Source organism: Arvicola amphibius, chromosome 4 (genome assembly GCF_903992535.2).
Source record: "Arvicola amphibius chromosome 4, mArvAmp1.2, whole genome shotgun sequence".
Classification (NCBI taxonomy): Eukaryota; Metazoa; Chordata; class Mammalia; order Rodentia; family Cricetidae; genus Arvicola; species Arvicola amphibius.
In genome coordinates this window covers 38,857,041-38,871,682 of record NC_052050.1, presented here as the reverse complement: position 1 = coordinate 38,871,682, position 14,642 = coordinate 38,857,041, and positions in this window count along the sequence as shown.

Here is a 14,642-nt window from a genome sequence, read left to right as displayed (position 1 = left end):
ACTGCGGGGGGGGGGGGGGGGGGGGGGGCAGTGCAAAGTGGCCACTTTCCCATGGCTCCCTCTGCTCTTTAGACTGCGGAATGGCCCAAGTCAGAGGGCTTTTCTTATCTCTCTGGCCGAACCATACCCACATAGCAAGCGCAGTGGGTGATGGACAGCCTGTCCCCACAGCAAGGTCAACACTACTGCGCCTTAGCCTGGGCTCTGCTCACTCCTGCTTCCCTCCACACCAAAGGGCGGGAAGCCTTTGCCAGCGTCCCTGAGATGGAGGAGGCTACCGGGAGTATTGCAAGGGTCCATTGGGTGGGTGAAGGCAGAAGGGAGCTATTGCTCTGTGCCTTCCCCAGTCCCCCAGCCTCACCTCTTGGGTTCTACCCACCACTGTGTCCGTTTTTCATAAATAAATGGAAGGCATCAGTCTGGCTCGGGGACAACAGCTCCCTGCAAACAGACAGTACACAGAGGCTGGCTCTGTCTCTTCCTTGCATGTTTGCCACAAGACATGGGGCAGCACTGGCTACCCAAGGCTGGTGACCTGCTCTTCCTTCCCTACATGTTGTGTCTCTTAAGACACTTGGGTACCATGGAGACACCCACTTTGTGTGACAAAAGATCCACTGCCTTGAAAAGGTGATCTTTAAAAAGTGGGTTTTCTTGAGGAGTTCTTATCTGGAGGAAGCTGGCCTCAAGACTGGCTCAGGAGAAAGGTCTTGTGGGTGGAAGGGGACAGAAGGGAGAGGTGTGTGACTTGGTATGCCTGCCAGAACTTCCCATTCCTTTGTCTATGTGGCAGAAGTCTCTCCGTGCATCCACTATGGCCGGAGTATAGATTTTCTGAAGGTCAGATGGGAAAAGCCATGTTGGATGTGGCTCTCACATTGAACGGGCAGAGCCTCTCTGGGCTTGGGAACATTTGCAGGGTCTTCCAGGCCCTGAAAGGTCACATCAGAACATAGGAAACAGGTCAGGCAGGGACACTGCAACTCATAAGATCCTGCTGGGGTAACCGGTCAACTCATGCACAGGGCGGGGTAGCTGGGCAGCTCACGCACAGGGCTATAGTAAAATCATCTTAGGGAGGGCAAAGACCTGTGCCAGCAGCCTGAAGTTGCACTAATAGAACATTTTTCAGCGCACCATAGCAAGTCAGCTGGCTTCCAGGGCCACCTGTCCCACAACCTGTCTAGTGCCCGGAAATGACAAGCTGAGAGTCTCCCAATGAGTGGATTTTTTTGCCAGGACCAGAGTCCAACTTCTGAGGAAGCTGAATCTGAATGGGGAAACTGGAAACCGACATTCTACTTGTTCAGCACGTGTTTGACAACAGTGTGCGGTGGCAAGAGAGAGCTACCCCAAAAGCTGAGTACAAGGTGGGGCTCCATCTCAGGTCAGGGTTCTTCTTCAGAACACAGACACTTGCTGGGCCAGTCTACCTTGCCTAGCTGGTGGGGGACCCTGAGAGGAATCATTTTCTTAACCCTTTGTGCCTAACGTTGTGCCTGGAGTTGGTAAGTGCTCAGCCGACGCTTGCTTACTAAATTAAAGTTCAATTGCCTGTGTAGTGATGGTTCTTCATCCTGGGCCTGGTTTTATTTTCATACTGGAGACTGAATTGAGGACTTGTCACAAATTAGGCAAGCTCTTTACCGCTGAGCCACTCACCCATCCTCCTTTGACTTTTGTTTAATTGTTTGAGGCAGAATCCTCACTAAGTACTAAGTGGCCCAGAATGACCTTGAACAACTCACTTTGTAGCCTGATCAGGCCTTGACCTTGCAAGCCTCCTCCCTCAGCCTCCCTAGTATTTGGTGTTCCAGTCAGCATTGCTGTAACAGTCTGGGATTTCCTATACAACCTTTTTTTTTAGTGCAGGAAGTCACATGTGTCCAAGGCATCCCCTCGGAGCTCCCAGGGAGAGAGATGGGAGAACGCAGATGCATCTGCAGAAGTATTCCAGAGTTGTGGGTGAAAAGTCACCACTGTTAAATATTTAGCATATTAATTTCCTACTGTGTGTTAGTCTCTGCCAGAAGTCTGGGCCGCAATATGGAATAGTCCTCAAGGGTCCCACTGCCACCTAGGATAACCATCGAGTTTTGCCTTGGGTGAAAGGAGGTGAAGGAAGACGACAGTAAAAGACATTCCCAGTGGAGAAGGAATCCCAGGCTGCTGCTCAGCATTGCAGCCTTGTCCTTCTCCCTGTTGGCCCTAAGTCCTCACCAATAAGGAAACAAGAAGAGCTTCTTGAAAAGGATGGGGGTTGCGGAAGGAGTGCTATAGGGTTTGGGCATCATGATCCCAACTGAGGTTTAGATGTTTTCCTCCGCCTGGGCAGGGGAGGGGTAGTAAGGTGATCAGACCATGAGGCAATAGGTGCAGCAGACAGAATATAGCCCAGAGTCAGGCAAGAATAGAACCAAGGCCTACAGCAGTGTGCAGAAGCAAGACTTGCCAACTGCTTCATCCCAGGTAGAGATGTTGGGGGGAAGAATGAGCAACTGCTTAATTGTAGAGACCTCATTCCCCTACCTCCCCAGAGCTGAGGATGCTGTAGGCAAGCTCACACTATTTCCAGCCAAGACACTAGGGCCCATGGTGGAAGCAAAGTAGGCAGAAGCCACACAGCAGGCTTTAGAACTGGGTGCCCAGCTGTGCCTGTCATCCTGTCCTGTAATTTGTGACCCTTTCTCCTCATCCCTCACACTATCCGCATTGGAGAACTCAGAAGCAGTCACTGGAAATCACTACGTATGACCCTGGAGGACTTCAAACTGGAGCAGGCTTGACAGGAATGAGGCAAGGACCTTAAGTTAACAGCAGCTCTGGAATAACTAGGCACTGAGCTGCTCTTTTTATAAAAAGCTGTCTTCAACCCCCAAATGAATAGAAACATCGTGTACAGAATAGTTATTGGCCAAGAGATCCTTGGATATTGGGGAGCTGGGCTCAGGAGTCAGCTTACTAGCAAAACGGGATTAGGATGTGTCAGGTGCCCTGCCTCCCTTTAGACACTGTTCGGGAGGCAAGGAGATTAGTCTGGAAGCAAAATGGAGAAGCTACTACGTGTAAAAAATTGAGAAGTCAAAACTCTTAAAGGGGACAAACTTCCCAAAACAGACCGTCTGGCACCTGCAGCTCAACTGTGCTGTGCTGTGCTGTGAACTTAAGCGAATGTATCTCTAGCTCTGGTCCCTCATTTCCCCATTTGTGAAAGCATAGATACCTAGCAGACAATAGCTGCTGGCCTTTCTGAAGTGGCCCATGACTCTAATCCTCAGATTTCTACCAAGCATATTAGGGGAGTAGAGATCCCCTGCTCCTGCATCATAGGTGAGGACACAGGCTCAGAAAGGGCAAGGTCTCCAGCCTAGATGTGCTCATGTGGAAGTTGTGAAATCCTTCCCTCGAAGGCAGCTGTGACAGGTACAGCGGTTAAAGCTGGAGAGGATTGCAGTGGAGGAGGTTGGGGGATGGATAAGGACTCCAAGCGCCCATTAGTGGGTTGAGGCTGAAGCACCTCACTTGAAGCATAAATAGAAGGCAAGTGTTTGGAGCCACTGTCTGAGGGACACACTCCCTCTCTCCTGGGACCTCCAGTCTCAGCTGACTGCCTTAACCAGCAACCATGCAACCCTCAGAGCAGAGTACCCCAGGGGCTTTCCTGAGTAGGTGCCCCATTTGGGGAGCTGGTAGCACAGCACAGATGCCAGAGCAAGTAGCTGAGAACGATCCTGCACTTGCCTTTTTGCTGGGGCGCTAGGGGAAGTCAAGAAAACCTGGGGGGCAGGGGTTGAAGTTGAAGGCATCCCTGAGGACCCCCATCCTTGCCACAGTGGTGCAGATGCTGCAGAGTGTCTATTACACCTTGCCACATCTCTCATACAATGCAAGCACGGAGGAAATTGGGGTAAGAAATCACACTTCTGAGGGTTCACTCCCTGCTCACTGCGTTAGAGCTGCCATTTCATTGACTCTTTCCAGCTGCCAGGTCAGGTAAGTACTGTTGTATCCATCTTAGAGATGACCAAACTGAGGCCTGGAGAACTTACATCGTTGGTCTCCTGGGTAGAGACGGTGAGCTCAGTAGTTTTGACAGAGGCCAGAGTACCAGACTGAAGTCCTTGGGCGTGATGAGAATCCTTACTTCACTGATGTCTTTGTACTTATGAGACTGTTGCTGCTCACATATGCAAAGAGACAAGACCTTTCACTAAAGTCTGGGAGCAAGATGTACCTCTGGTGCCTTTGTTGGTCCTCAGGCTCCAAGACTTGAGGCCCAGGTCCCACCCATCCCTGCCTCTTTGTCTCCATCCCAAGCAGATGGCCTCCTGCCTTCAGGGAATCCAAAGGTGCATGGGGATGGTTGTGCATACTCCACACCCAGGGCAAAGGAAGAGAAATATAGAAGGCGGGCAGTTAATACAAAAGGGCAAAGTGGGAGACAGTGTTGGGGGTCTACAGATGGCTAAAATGTCACTTTAGAGATTTGAGGTGGTGGCCCCAACCCTTCTTGCCTAGAGAAACAATGGAGGAAGGTGCTGGAAGAAGACCCATTAGGAGGAGATGAAGTGGGTCAGGGACCTGGCTTAACTGTCCTGCGTATCTCAGTCTCTGACCCACCTCGGAAAGATACTATGTCCCTGAAAGGCGTCCTGGTAGGCACTGCCATTCTCCTACTTTAAAAGATGTTCTTAGTGGGTTTCCTGGGGTGGTTGGCTGAGGCGGGGCTCTAGGACTGTTTCTATAAGAGGGGCCTGCCAGCTGGAGAGATTGGAGACAGGACAGAAAAAGGAGAACATGCCAGTTCTGGGAGCTTAACACTCCTCAGTAAGAGAAGACAGACAGCTCATCGCCTACCTTGAAAGTTGATTGACTCCATGTGACAGATCCCACAGTCAAAGAAGCCTAGAAAGTAAAGATGAAGGGTCAGGACAAAGGTTCCATCTTTGCTCTTTGTCTCTGATCCTCCTGTATATTTATATATACAGGAGTCTGCTGGGCACAGACTCCACTCTCCAGAAGATGGAGATGGGGAGGAGATGCCATTTATCAGAGCTGATGGGAATCTGGATGCCACTCTTCCCCCCTTCACCCTCTGTCCACACAGACACACACTAGGACACTATTGAAACTCTCCCACCTGCCTTAGGCATTGATGGGCGGCAGGGCATCTCTCTCCTGCCCTTGCCACCACATGACAGATGAGTAATGGGGACAGCTCGTCCATGCTTACAATATCAGGACTGGCTCACCAACACCTCTGCCAATGGGGTTGGCTCTATTTGCTGCCCAGGTGAGGTGCAGGGCCTGTTCTCCCAAGTGTTGCAGCTGGTGGAGGACAGGGACTTCCAGTCCTCTGACCTGAGGGCCAGCTCTCCCACCTGCCTCGAGGCACTGATGGGTGGGAGAGGGAGGACATCTTTCCCCTGCCCATGCCACCATGTGACAGATGGGTAATGGGACAGCCATCCCATGCTCACAACTGTAGGGCTGGTTCACCCACACCTCTCCCAACAGGATTGGCTCTTTTGATACACACACTTGTTAATTGTGCATGTGCAGAGACACCTGGAGCCTCACCACACCCATGCAGTACTAAGAGACAGCAGCCAGTCTCCCACTTTATCAGGTCTGAGCTAAGGTTGAGAAGATACAGATTACAAGGATGGCCACAAGGGTTGTAAGTCCAAGCCTGGGCCTAAATGGAGGAGGCAGCATTTGAAGCTCCAGTGCCCATGAGGTTCCTCTGTGGACAGGGGCTGCAGCCCATCTTCATAAATAACCTTCAGGGGCCCCAGTGTGTGCTGAGCTTGTGGAAGCAGCCCATACTTACAGCAGTAAATAAAAGCTCTGCCCGCATTCAGAAGACTGCCATTCACATGCAAGCCATCACTGAGTTAATTACAAAGATTCTTATCTGTTCATTAAAGTGACTAGAGGGCCCTGTATTTGGAAACACTGCAGTTAAAGGGACTGTGTTATTAACTCTAATGAAATGATTCACTCAGGGCTGGTGCCTGGTGAGGTGGAACCTGGGGACAGAAGCTCTCATTTAGGGTGCCTGGTCTTTTGTACAACAGTCAGGAAGGATTCTGGGAGGAGCCCTGGGTGAGGCTGGCAGAAGGAAAGAACCATGTGGTATGGTTCAATTCACTGGGCCATGGAAGGAACATGGCTGATTCTTCCCCGAGCTTTGGTTTCCGTCTTTGAAGCAGGGATAAAATGCCCATTTCAGAGGGTTCTCGTGGGAGTTAAATGGGTACTCTACTGTTGCTGAGATAACAGACATTGGCTAAGCCTCTAGCTCACCTCAGCTATTTCATAATCATTCAAAGAAAGATGCATTTCTCAAGTGAAGTGAGGTCTGGTCGCAGCGACCATCTAAAGCCACTGATTTTTTCCCTTGGTATTTCAAGACATGTCTTCCTTCTTGACCTGAGTCATCTCTCGGGGAACTTGGACAGTTCCAAGAAGAGTTTGAACGTCTCTAAAAGAGAGACACTGATATTTTAATTTACTATACTGAAGTAGTGAGGGGATGGTGTGTGTGTGTGTGTGTGTGTGTGTGTGTGTGTGTGTGTGTAATGAATATAGTAGGCAACTCAAAAGAGGGTAGCTGTGGGATGGTATAACATCGCCTACTTTCAAAGCATTTCTTAAGACATACTTAACCTGAGCTCCCCAATCCCTGGGATTACTGTAAAATGAGGGGACCAAACTCAGAACAGGGACAGTGTGTCAGGTTATATCACAGGGAACAGAGTGGAGAGGACAGGCCTGGGATGTTTAGAGCCGGATCCTCTTATACAATAGGCCAGCTGCTGTTTATAATGCAGGACCACACTCAGCCCCCTTCCCCTCCCCAGCCTAGCACAGGGCTAAGGGCACTAGTGCCTATCTGCAGGGTGAGGGGCAGATAAGGCCAAACCCAAGCCAGGGAACTTCTCTCTCTGGTTTTTCTCAGTTGTATTCACAGGCTGGTAAGGATACAACTTGATGGCTGGCTGCCACTTTGTCCAACTCGATCCCTCTGTCCTCCTCCTCTCCCAAAGCCTACATCCTAGTCCTCCTGAAGACGACTTTCCAGAGGGAGGGAGCTATGGCAAAAGAGGAGAGGAGTGACATCAGGAGCCAAAACTCTGGAGCTGGCAGGTATGTGGGGGGTGTTCTTTTCCTAAAACAGGGCATGACCAGGATATGTGTGTTACCCACAAACCCTTCCTCCTGGGGATGAACCTTCTGGTGGGATGTGGTTCCTAGCCATAGATGTGCACAGGCTGTACACAGCCTCTTAGGTCCCTGAGACAGGTCAGGAAGTTGACTTCGACTTGTTTCCTCCAGACCCAGATGAGGTCATGAACCCAGTTTCTGCTGAACGGCTCTAGGGCCCTGGGAAAACACTAGGAAAGGGGGTGACTTGACCTCTGCCCACTGTTGCACCTCAGAGGCCTCTCTTGGCTCCTTCGCCAAGACCTCCGTATGACTCACCCTCCAGCAAACCTAGGGTCCTTCACCAGACCTGCAATCACCTGGCCTTCTGTTTAGTTAATGCTCTGTCCTCCCATCCCAACACTGGAGTGCAAGTCTCTGAAGACACTGACTTTATTTACTCAGTACTGCATCCCACATCTGGCTTGGGGCCTGGCACACAGGAGGTGGTTCATATGTGTGCTGTGGACAAGGCCACATTGGATTGGCTGGGGCTGGGGCTCAGGGACGAGGCCCTGATTCTCACATGCACTCCCAGGGAGAGGACCATCATGGGATCAGCTCTACCTCCAGCCAGGGTGTGTATCAGGAGCATTCTCTCTCTCTGGGTTAAATGGGAACACAACACAGCAAATCTCAGGTCCTATGCTCCTCCACCCAGCACTCCACCATCTCCCCCATAGCCCTGAGTCTGTGAGGTAGCTTGGAGACTTGCACAGGCCACTAGGAGGCCAGAATTCCAATGATGGTCAGCTCTAGGGGAAACAGGAGAAGATGATACAGGAATGAGGGTTCACGTGCAGGGGCTCCCACACTGTTGGAGCATCTGGAAGGGAGGCAAGCCCAGGGGATAATCTTTGAGAAGTCTGCCACTTCCCAAACTGGTGTGTAAAGGAAGTACAGTATTTGCATGTGTACTTCATCCCATTCTCAAAGTGGCCCAAACTGCATAAAGATCAACTTGAGGTAGGAGGCGAGAGCATTTAAATCCCATCCCAGGCCCTTTTTGGCCCCTCCTCTCCCAAGTCACTGCAGATGGCAAATCCTTTTAAGAGTAAATAAGGCCACTTTCTCATTTCAGATTGGAATAGAAGTTAGAACCCAAATGAAATCAAACCCTAACTAGCCCATAATGCACTCCCAATAAAAATGGAATGTGGGGTACAGTGATGAGAGTCTGTGGGAGACTCTGCCCTTATGCCACCCTTCTCCTAGAAAGGCACCCACTTTTATGTTCCCCTCCTCTGGGCACCTGTGCAGACTGGCACCTCTCTGACATGAGGACTGGATCTCCTGGCACCCTAGAGCCCCGTCAGTAGGTGGTCATGGCAGTAGAGATAGTAAAAGAGCCCTAGGCTGAGAGATGTGTTTGCCCTGTGAGTTCTAGCCCCGTGAAAACAAGTAAATAAAAATAAGGTCAGGTATGATGGCATGAATGGTGGTGCATACTTGTAATCCCAGCAGTGGGAAAGAAAGACTGATCCCTGGGGCTCACTGACCAGCCAAACTAGACTACCTGGCAAGTTCCAGGCAAATGAGAGACTCTGTCTCAAAAATAAACAATAAGCAAAACAAAGTAGCATTTGAGGAATGACAGCTTAGGTTGTCCTACACTCAAGCACCTGCATACACTAAACACACACACACACACACAGAGTCCTTCTCTGGCTGGCTCACAGCCATTCACACCCTGTACATCTGTCTCCTGTAAAGAGATTAACCTGCTGTGTTTTGTTGAGTCAGGGTCTTTCTGTGTATCTGAAGCTGATCTTGAACTCATTGTATATTCAGGCCCTTCAAAATCCATCCTCTGGCCTCATTTCCAGAGTGCTGGGGTTGCAGGCACACCTGGTCTATAGCTAACTCTTTTCTCCAGCAGCCCTTCCCAGGGACACGGGACAGGAAGGAATAAAGTTAATGGCCGCATGTGTAGGAAAGGCATTTGTAAGACTCAGACTTTCTGTGGATAATGTGCAGACAGAGGAAAGAAGACTCACACTCCAGAGGGGAAAGTAAACACAGGCGAAAGAGCCTGGGGAATTGCAGACAGAGATAAAGATTCTGCTACTAAACAGTGAGAAAACCAGAGCCACACAGCTGGATACAGGCCAGCCCAGCAAGGATCAAGACTATAGTTGTTATCCTGACCTAGTGTGTACCAGCAGTGGCTGTTAAACATGCCTGGGCAGAGGATCCCACTGGATTTCAGGAAGTTGTTCTGGTGGGGAGGGAAGATGGAGGATTGGGGTGGATTAGAAACCAAACCACACTAGTATTAACTGAATCCAGAACAGAAGGCTAAGGGGTTCTCTCAAGAGTCTCCAGTCCCCTGTTTCAGTGTTTTCCTCTTTGGAAGGTTCCCTAAGGGCTGTGTCACCATGCAGGAAGAAAGGACTTTGAGACCTGGTACTGCCATTTGTTGTACATTACTTTGGATCTGTATTAAAGTCACACAATCTATACAACAGGAGTGATTTTTGCTTTTTTCTCCTTGTGGCTATGGAGGCCAGTGGTCATTTCCAGACAAGCTCAGACACAGTAAATGCTTCCTTAATAAGACCATCTGTGTCCTGCCTTTAAATGCTTCACGTACTGTTAGTCTGGAATAAGTAATAAAAAGATCCCATTCCAGTACTGGAAGAAACCAAGACCCTGAACCTGGAGTGACTAGCCCTTAGTGCTTAAATGTGTAGTATAAAGAAACAAGGATTCAAAGATAGGGCTCCTGACCACTACCCTCTGCAGACCTGGCTTTCAAGAAGTCAGTGAATGTCACCCTTCACCATGCTGTCTACAGAGGTGAACATGCCTGGGCCATTGGCTTCCCTCCATCTCTGCCAGATCTAGCTTCGCCTGTCCTGTGCTGGAAGAACTCTTTGCAAAATTATCGTGGCCATCCCAGCCTATGGAGGCAGTCAGCAAGAATGGAGGAGGGCCACGGCAGCAGGGAGAGATGCTAAATGTTCACCAGTCTGTCCCCTGGGCCTCAGTGTGGGGCTGAAGGATGGGCCTGTGCTCTGTCAGTGGCCCCAGTCTGCGATGGATGTGCAACCTGGTAAGATGGTGTCGGCAACACTTGGCGAGATTCATTTTCCCCGCTGCTGTGGGAGAAAAATGGGACCTGCGAGCCATCCATCTGCTCAGTGGGAAAGTGGCAAACCGAAGAGCAGCCTTGCAGAGAACAGTCCAGCCAGCCCAGCTCAGCAGTCTCAGAACAGGGAGGTGGAAGGCGGTACAGGACTCATTCCCCTGGCTGCCCAGGATGGAGAGGACTTGGGGCGGGGGCACACTGGCATGTAGGACCTTCAGTGCAGCTGCTTGCGCCTTCAGGAACTAAATGTTAGAAAGTCACAGTTCATGGTTTCTAGTATAATCTTTCTTACCTCTGAGAAGATCCTGGAGAGAAACACCTGTTCATCCCAGTGTTCTCAGAGCCTGGCCTTTCTGTCCCTTCCAAAGAAGAAACCTCAGCTCTCCCCCTTAATAGCATGCCTGGAATTCTACCGGAGCCAGTTACATAAGCACTTCAGCCATGAGTCTTCTAGACTCTTCCGGTCATACATTCCAGCATCTACTTTACAACTGAATTCTGCTTTGGGATGTAGAATAGCCTATTCCACTCCAGGCACATCATTTCCTTGTATATTTTCTTAGATTTATTTTTAATTCAGTGTATGCTTGTGTATCAGTGTGTCATGTTTATAGGTAGCCTTGGAGGCCAGAAAAGGGTTCTCTGGAGTTCTGGGTGGTTGTGAGCTGCCTGACATGGGTGCTAGAGACCAAACTCAGACCCTCTGAAAGAGCAGCAAGCACGCTTAACCACTGAGTTATCTCCTCAGTCCCTAGCCACACTGAACCCCCATCCCCTCAGTATCACAGCTATAAGGCACCCAGAGCAATCAGGGCTGGGCTGGGACATATCTAAACACAAAGCTCCCTATTTTGCTCCCTCATCAAAGTTTACTGTCTCCCAGCAGCTACTGTCAAATACACGTGCCAGATGCATTGTGTTTCCAGGAAAGTGACTGAGTCACAGGTGTTCCTCCATTTACAGAGGCGTTATGTCCTGTTAAGCCCTTCACAGCCTGAAAACATCATCAAATGAAAATGCATTTAATCCACCAAATGCTATACTTCAGCGTATCACGCAGGAGAGAGCACTTTGTGTCCCCTGATGAGCTCATGACTAACTGTGAGCATCGACTCACTGCTTCTATCCTGCATCTTGACAGTATATCCCACTTCGTGTCTCTGGACTGGGCAAAGATTAAAATTTGCAGTACAGTTTCAGGTTGGGGTCGTAGCTCAGTTGATACTTGCCTAGCATGTACAAGGTCTGGATTGGTTCCCCAGACCCCATAAGTCAGGGTCTAGCACATGCCTATAGTCTAAGCACTTGAGGGTAAGATGCTGTGGGATAATGCTCTTGTACACTGTCAAGATTTCTCACTCATATTGGATTAATAAAATGCTGACTGGCCAATAGTCAGGCAGAAAGTATAGGCAGGATGACCAGACTAAGAGAATTCTGGGAAGGGAAAAGGCAGAGAGCAGTCACCAGTCAGACACAGAAGAAGCAAGATGAGAATGTCTGAGAAAAGGTGTCAAGTCACATGGCTAAACATAGATAAAAATTATGGGTAATTTAAGTTGTAAGAGCTAGTTAATAATAAGCCTAAACTAATAGGTCAAAGAGATTATAATTAATATAAACCTCTGTGTGTTTCTTTGGGATTGTATGACTGTGGGACCAAGCAGGGCATAAACTTCCCTCTACAGTGGGGTAGGAAGATCAAGAACCCAGGGCTAGCCTCAGCTATAGAGTAAGCTCAAGGCTAGCCTGGGATACATGAGATCCTATTTCAGAAAGGGACAGAGACAGAGAGAGAAGGGGGCAGGGAAGGAAAGTACCTTTCCAATAGATCTGTACCTCATCTACACCATCAAGAAGTCAAAACACTGAATGGCAGACAAACCACCAGAAGTAGGGGGCTATCTATAGAGATCCCATGGGGTTTGATTCATCCAAAGTCAACAAGTTAAGCATGAAGATGTTTCTTATCTCCTAGTCATGATTCTGAAATTGAGTAGCCCTCAATACCAGAGCAGGTTTAAAAAACACCGCACTGCAAGTGGTCGGGAAGAATTTGGGGACGGAAAGCAGAAGTGAGCATGGAAATAGGAGTGAGATACAAAGCTTACTTGGTGTTGAATTGGCTGGCCTCCCGGCTGGCCTTCCAGTAGTAACTGCTGCTCAGCTGCTACAATTGACCAAGACCTGGCTGTTGTTACATGACTGTATTCCTAAGTTCATTAGCTTGGCTTAGCCTGAACAGCTCCATTTTGGTTTGGTCTATTGGGCCAGTATAGGAGTTTGGTTCAAATCAATGGCCTCCTACAAATTGTATTTGCTAACTTCTCCCTCTTTTGGCTTTCCTCCCCACCATCTCTTCCCCCTAGAACCTTTCTCAGATCCTTGACACTAGCTCTTCCCTTTGTTGTCTACAAGTGTGCTTTTGTGCCCACCGTCTTATCCTTAGGCCTTGCTTACTAAGAAGGTTTGTAATCTGTTTCCTCTCATTGAACACAGAGGGAATCTGATGCGGAGATGATCCTGGCCCTGACCAACAAGAATTCAAAGCAGGGGCTAGGAGTGCCCTCATTCCAAAATCTCAGAAGCAATCTTTTCCATATTATTTTAACTGTGTGTGTGTATGTATGTGTGTGTGTGTGAACGTGTGTGTGTGCGAGAGAGAGAGAGAGAGAGAGAAAGAGAGAGAGAGAGAGAGAGAGAGAGAGCGCATGTGTATGACTGTAGGCAAGCATGTGCCACAGTTTCAGTGTGGAGGTCAGAGGTCAACCTTCGGAGGTAGTTCTCACTTTCCACCTTGCTTCAGGCAGGTACTCTTATTTTTGCATAGAGCAGCCTGGCTGGCCTGGTTACTTTTAGAGATTCTCCACCCCATCTCACCATAAGTGCACCAGGATTACCAGCACGTGGCCTCACCTGGCTTTACATAGGTTTTAGGAAATCCCAATCCAAGTCCTCATGCTTGAGCTATGTCGCCTCCCCAGCTCCCTTGAAACCCCAGCACCAGCATGAGGCCCCTGCTGTTTCCTTTATCACCAGCAGAGGCAAGGTTCATTCCAACACTAGCTGCCTTCCCACTTGTGCTCACCAGGACACCCACACCTCCTACCTGGCCTCCCTGCCTGGCTTTCCCCACTGCAGCCCCTCTCTAGCCTGTCTCTGATCTGATCCTGTCATTCCTGAGGCGACTGAGCAGAGATCAGACATTTGCCAGCTTAGGGGCAGGATCTCTGCACTGCTCTGAGCCTGCTTCTTCAAACATAAGCCTAACTCTGCAGGCTCTGGGGAACAGGAAGGACAACTCTACAATTAAAGCATTCCCTCCTGGAGGAAGAAGCAGGGGTCATAGGAACCAGGGAACTAATGACACCCATAGGATTCCCAAGGCCTCTCTCCAAAGACACATAAGCAGTGAACATTTGCTTGGGGTGGAGGAGATTCTGCCATGGAGCTGCCCACAGGTTGGGCAGGAAATCCCAGGAAAAGCTTTTGTTAGTCCTTGCCCAGGCTCACTGAGCCCTCCCAGATAGACTATCCTTCAAAGTTCCACAGAAGCCAGGCTCATTCCCTGCAGCAGGTTCTACACCGTCCTAATGTTGCAACCCTTTAATGCCCCCAACCATAAAATTACTTTCATTTTACTTGATAACTATAACTTTGATACTGTTATGAATCATAGTATAGATGTCTGCTGTCCAGGATATCTGATATGAGACCCCTGTGAAATGGCTATTTAATCCCTACCAAAGGGGTCATGAGCCACAGGTTCTTATGGACCTTTCCAGATCTTGTGTCCCACGAGTGGCTAAGTAGGAAAAGGAACCAGTCTTTCCTCCCCCCTGGTGGCTAGACTCAGCCTCAGTAAGGAGCAGAAGCGCTTCTCTCATCCCTCAGCTGGGGTGTTAGTGGAACCAGCAGGGCCATAACTTATTGAGCCAATCTCTTGCTCTGAGGCTGACCCACCCCCACTCTCCCCTCCAGAGAACAAAATTAAAAGAGATTTGTCCTCAAGCAGCGACAGCTCATCTTGCTTGCTCCTGCTCCAGATCAGCAGCCTCCCTGGGCTATGGCTCAGGCTTTCCCTGTGGGAGCCGCAAGTGGGGATCATTTGTTCCTGGCCTCAGTGGGTCCTCCAGCCCTCAGCAACCCTCCCCTGCTTGCTGTCCCCACCCACAAACTTCCCCTGTCCTGCTTTCTCTGGGGAACGTTTTACAGGTATTCAGTTGAAAATTTCAGCGATATTGCCTGTCCCCCATTTTTAAGGTTCTCAGCCTGAGCGTGAGACTCATTTGTTCCCATTTTCATTCAACAAGTAGCACGATTTATTTCCTCTCTGTTGAGG